At 36.1% G+C, this 6114-nt stretch overlaps 1 pseudogene; it reads right to left on the bottom strand.

The window, feature by feature from the left end:
* Window positions 1–5010: 5010 nt before the first annotated feature.
* LOC147824054 (U2 spliceosomal RNA) lies at window positions 5011–5179 on the bottom strand (annotated as a pseudogene).
* Between the last annotated feature and the right edge of the window lie 935 nt (window positions 5180–6114).

Genomic DNA, 6114 nt, shown 5'->3' with positions numbered 1-6114 from the left:
CCAGTTGCACTTTAGCCATCTCCTCCTAGGCCTGGTGCGGAAGAACCCATATAAAGTCATCCTTATAAAGGTGATGCATTCCTCTCTCATCTCTTTCTTTTATTCCTTATGATATAGCTTTTTACCTCATCCCAAACACAAGTGAATACACACAGATACACCCACCACAGGATATGGATACAAATAAACTACTTCATCCCCAAGTGCCTTAACTCATTCATAGCAAACAAGTTCCATTTCCATTCCCCTTCCATAGCAAACTTTCCATTTTCTTCACATATAATCCCTTCTGGGCAAGGCTGCCTGTCCTCCTTTCCCTTTATTAAGGAAAATTACACTTAGAACAGAGCCATTTTTATCTTTGGTGAATATGCTGCTGGGTTCCAAAATGCACTGGAGTTTTCATTATGATTTATAAAGACACATATGCACAAATATAGTTAATATATTAAATAAAGACTATAATACACTTCTATAGAGATTGTTATGGCATACAGTCTAGAGGACTAATTTTATTTGACACTGTCTTTTAGCAGACCAGAAATAATGTTACACTCAGCATGCCATGTAGAAAGAATCCAGGATGGAGAAGATAAAAATACACAAGAGTACAAATTCGTGACAGCATCATCTCATGACATGCTGCTTTATTATTGTTCTTAATAAGAATATTGTTAGGGTAAGAAGTATATCTGCACAAGAATATCCACATCATTATTTCTCAGCTGTATTATATAAAGAAAAATATATGTCCAATGTGTTTTGTAGTAAAGTATTTTATTTAGGATTCATTCCCTCTTAATCCCAGAAATAAGAGAAGGGAAACAAAAGCAAATACAACAAAATAAAAATAAATGCCCTGACTGATGGCATTGTTTCACCAAGCAGCGTTATTAAGCTGATGATGAAAGCTGGTGCAAAAATCACAATGTTACAGGACCAGAGGTGCTGGGGAGAGGGGCAGAGAGGCGGTGGTGGTCTTTTCATCTTTGGATCATTGTGGCTAAATGCAGCTCAGGCTGGAGTTAGAAAGTGCTGATGTTGTGCAAGGCCAGTTGAATGAGCTCCAGGAAATGATTTATGGTGGTTTTAAAGTCAGTGCTAGTGGGCAAGAGCCACATTTCACCTGCAATTGGTGTGTGTACTTCTTCATGACAGTACCTCTGCTGGTTCTCCTTATTTTACCATTGTTGCTCAACATTTTCTAGGAACAATTCTTTCACTCTTTGAACAGTAAAAGAAATTCTTACCGGTTGATGTACACTATTTCTAATAGTTAAAACAATCCTATAAAATGGATGTTATCTTCATTTTACCCAGAGAAGCCTGAGATTCCAAAAGATTAACAGTATGGAAACAGATTTCAAATCAGGTCCATCAGACTCAGAAGTGCAGGATTTTCCTTTTTAAAATTCAATGTGAAAAACTCAGTTTCTCATTTTCTATGATAATATCTATAAATTGTCTAGCGGCAATGAGACCATGCCTCACCCCCAATACTTTCTGAAATTTTTTAGAGTTGTTTAATAAAATTAGTAAATATAGAGAACTTTAAAAATTAGAAACCCACAGTTTGAGTAAAGATATCTGGAGAAATATAGCTGATTGAAAAAAATCAATTTGGGGGGTTTTCTTAAGATGGCAGTGTTTTTGTTATGAAAAATTATTTTCCCATAAAATGGCTTTTTATATTTTCTTTATTAATATCTACTTGTATTACATTAAAATAAAAATAATAAATAAATAAATTTCAACACATGAACTCTTGGGTGCTACATGCTGAAATCACATCCAAGTCATGCCAAGTGCTTTATGTATTTATTAGTTCAAACATTATAAATTTATACATGAAGTTAGGCAGATTAAAAAAAAAGATGGGATATCAGATTTGATCACTTTTGTCAATACTTGAAAAAAAAGAAAAAGTCAATCCCTGCACATATGGCCTGAGGTGGAAGAATGGTGACCTAGAGAAAGTCTCGGTCAGCCACAAAGGGGAACTTTCTCTGAAGTTCCTCTAAAGAGGAATCAGAGTTCACACAGGAAACAACTAGAGAAGTAGCAAATCCTCTGCTATTAAAGGTGGACAGGGAAAAGCCACCCTATCAGTGCACAGGAATAAAATACAGAGAATTCAGGAATCAGAGAGGTGATTGAAATAGATTTCCTTTAAAGTTCCTTTCAGTCCTGGTTGGAAATTGGCAACCTTAATACTGCTTGCTAAATGTGTGCCACAAGCACTTTTGGATAGAATTCAATTGGCACATACCACTATGGGACTATTTCCTTAATAATAAAATTGGATGACATTATCAAAGTCCTCTCCCCCTCTCCCTCTCTCTCCCTCTCCCTCTCATTTTTCAGATTCATATGTCCTGCTACAGGTTTTACATTAAAGTGATTAATTATTGCACAGTCCACCGGCTGACTACTGGGCTGATTACTTCATACTATATTTGTGTCACCAAAAAAGAAAGTGACAAGAAGAGAACCTGTAGACAGGATGTTAAAAATAAGACAGAATGTAGCCCCTATACCTGGTCCAGTCACTGGTCAGGATCTACCCTTCTGCCTTCTTCCCAGTGCTTCTCTTTCACATCTTTCATGTGCATTTCTGTTTTGCTACACACAGCCTTGAGCCAGAGAGTTTCCTGTGGGCTAAAATACTTGTCCACTGTGTGCGTTTCCTGATGTCCCTCCTGTGTGACTGCCAGAAAAAGGAAAAATCCACACACGTCATAGAGTTTGAACCACTTTCTATCTCCTGGAAGGAGAAAGGGACAAGAATGAAAGAGAGATTGAGCAGTTAAAATAGGATACACAGAAGCTGGTCTTTTACTTTAAAATAGGTACACTTGATCACAGATATGCGCTGAGTCCCCACTTTTAGGAAAAAATTAATGTATTTGGCAAACGCATTTTTTTCCAATGTTGACAATGAAAAAGAAAGTTCTTGGATATACCTATACTAGATAATTCTAATGTATCATCACAATACAGCTACCATGTACTTACTCATTTTGATAAATTTGTTGCTACCATCAACATCTGTACTTTCAGTTTTTCCTAGGCAAAGATCTCTTTGTTGCTGTGACTAAAAACTTTTCAAATGCAGTTTCTTCCAGGGTGGTTTTTATTTTTGTTTGTGGCCTTTCAGAATAATACAGTGACCATGTGTGCAGGAAGACCTCTCAAAGTCTACTTCATGGGGAAGCTATTGACAACACTTTGCACTTCGTGTGGCTCACTTATAATACATGTTCCATATATTTCCAAACATGTAAATACTGTCACATGACCTGTAAACTGTTGTTCCTCTAGGTAAAGTGACATCAATTATTTTCTTTCATTATGCTTTTTCCTGGTGGCAGGGAGATAGAGCTCATCCAGAAAGGAAAATGTTCTTTCTTGTCAGCAAACAGAATTAAAAGAAAATCTCAAAATATTTCTGGCCAAAGTTCTGTATTTAAAATTCATACAGATTAAATGCTGAATTAAAATCTTTAGCCAACAAAGAGTAAAATGCTCTAGATTTTATAGGAATTAGCAAGGACCAGCAAATCTTTCCTTTGTGTTTAGGACTAGTTGATAAGGTCTTTGATTTGCTCAAATGGTGATCTCAGGACTGATTCCTCAAAGAGACAAAAAAGCTTTATCCATTGAAGAGCATTACTGACAAGGTAAAATTGCAGTCTGCATTTGTGTCCAGGAGGACTCATTGCTGGAAAAATACCTCTTCAGCTTTCTCCCCTCCTTCTTCCTCAGGATTTGTGATTTAGTTTCTCAAATATGCTGGGTGTCTTGTCTTTGTTTCTGGTTTTCACCTGAGAGAACACTTCCTTATTTCTCTCTGTGTGTGCTGTGTGTGGTGGGGGGAATTCCAGCTACACCTGTGTATTAAAAGACCATCTCCACAGTCAAATCAGCTAAAGAATTTTGGTCATGATTCTGACAATTAAGATGCTGAATTCCCACTACACAAAATTGACCCTTCCTCATCCAGTTCCCTGGATATGGTGCGATCCAATGAGACAAGACAAATATTAATATGTGTAAAATGCTGTGTTTTGGACTGTATGACCAGAAGATAAGCAGCTGCTTTAAACTATTCTTATCAGAGCATCTGAACTTTGAAAGCACTACACATGTTCAGGAGCCTGTGGAACTGAGCCCCAAGTTGTCCTCTCAATCAGGAGTTAAGAAACAGTCACGAATTTCTGCAAACATTGAGCTGCTTTGGCAAAATCTTGACAGCAGCAATTCTCCAGGTCCCTGCTCCCCACAGCCTGCTTCTACCCAGTGTAAACATAACCAAACTGCTGTTCAATTACATAATGGCCATTTTCATTATTATTTTGTTGAAATCGAAATGCACGTTAGCTCCCAAAAAGCTAATTCATAGCAGGAAGGTAAAATAGGATAGGTCTAAAAAGGAAGCTTTCTTTGCAGCCCTGATGGGGATCTGGGTTTGGGGTGATCCTCCATTTCTTTGGCATGGTTTGGCAGCTCTCTTACTTTTTTATTTCAGTGATTACCACAAGCTATCCATATAGGAGTAGTTCCATAAAACTGAAAATTGCAGTTTAAGTTCATGTCTTAACAGCATTTCAAGTGCACATTGTAACAGAGTCTCCCAGTAATCAAGTTGCAGGAAGACTGTTATAATAGTCTTTCTCTCTCTCTCTGAATTGCAGCAGGGAAGGCAGATGTGGAAATTATGAGTAATGTAATTGATGATCTTAAAGCTTTTTAAATACCCAAGCTCTCAACAATCAAGATCTATTTGAGTTCAGAATCTAATAAGAAGTAAATACAATAGGTTTCAATAAGACATTTTATCAGGAGCTCAGCAGCACTTCGCTTCTTCTGCTTTCATGGGCGACATTATCATCTCATCAGCCGACAAGTTGGAGAATTTTATTGTGACATATAATCAATTTTAGTTCATCATATTTCTCCTTTTCCTGGTGGAATTTTTTAAAAATAAAGTTTGTGCATTAAATACGCCATTTCAGAAGGCTTTTTTCCCTATTAGATTTAATAGGAAAGAAAGCAGAACATTGTTAAAACAAGCTGTTTATTGACAACTAATTTATTGTGTTCCTCTGTAAGTGGCTCTGTAAAACACATCAGTGTGTTAAAAATACACTTGATCTTAGCCAAAAGGCTGAGAAGCGATGTGTGTTAAAAATAATACCACTGAGATATTTACTAGATACCTAGGTTCAGAAAGCCTAGCTAGTGACAATAAGTAACAAATTGATCCTGTGATTTATTCCCTAAACTGGCCCCAAAGAACTTGCATGCTATTAAGAGTTAATTCAAATGCTACATTAAATACACCTCAATATTATTTTTGTTAATATGCAAATCATTTATACTATCAGGGTGATCTTACATTCAGTGGGAACAGCAACAATGCCTGTTTAATGAAGTATTCATTAGTGCCGTAGGTATCTTCTTACTATTACTGTTATATGTTGTTTTCAGAAACAGGCTTGACCACAAAGAAAATTGTATTGCCTCTGTAGTAATGGTTTCAATTTTTTCTCTTTTGGTGGAAAAATATTGTTGTTAAGCACACATAAATACTGGCAATCTCTCCAATATTATTATTTTCACATTCAGATATATCGCTACTAACTAGCCTAGTTTCTAGATCTAGAGTTATTATCACTACATTTTAATCACAAAGAAACACATCAAAAATGGCGGGGTTGGGTTTTTTTTTTTTTTGCTTGTTTGTAAAGAAATATCATTTTCCCCTTTCCATCAATTTTTTTCTCCTATATTTACTAATAATACATTAGAGAAACTGCTTATGAAATGGTGTATCCCCAGCCTGAAACAAAACAAACAAATGTCTGTACATATGTGTATAAATGAATAAACAATTCCTTGCAAAATAATGCCGACTTTTCATGGCACCAGGGAAATATAAATTAATATTTATTTTTCTGAAAATGTTCTGATGCTTTCTAGGGAAGCAAAAGGAATAAGAGCACCTTTGGAAGAGAGAAATGTAAAATTTTATTATGATTGTTCTGTCTTCTAAAAATTCATCTGAGGGTGTGAGGTGACAAGGTAAATCAGAAACTCCTCAAAAGGTCTTTT

The sequence above is a fragment of the Heterocephalus glaber genome, unplaced genomic scaffold (genome assembly GCF_053883595.1).
Source record: "Heterocephalus glaber isolate CG9 unplaced genomic scaffold, H.glaber_assembly_v1.0 deba00001555, whole genome shotgun sequence".
Taxonomy (NCBI): Eukaryota; Metazoa; Chordata; class Mammalia; order Rodentia; family Bathyergidae; genus Heterocephalus; species Heterocephalus glaber.
This window is presented reverse-complemented; position numbering and strand designations above follow the sequence as displayed.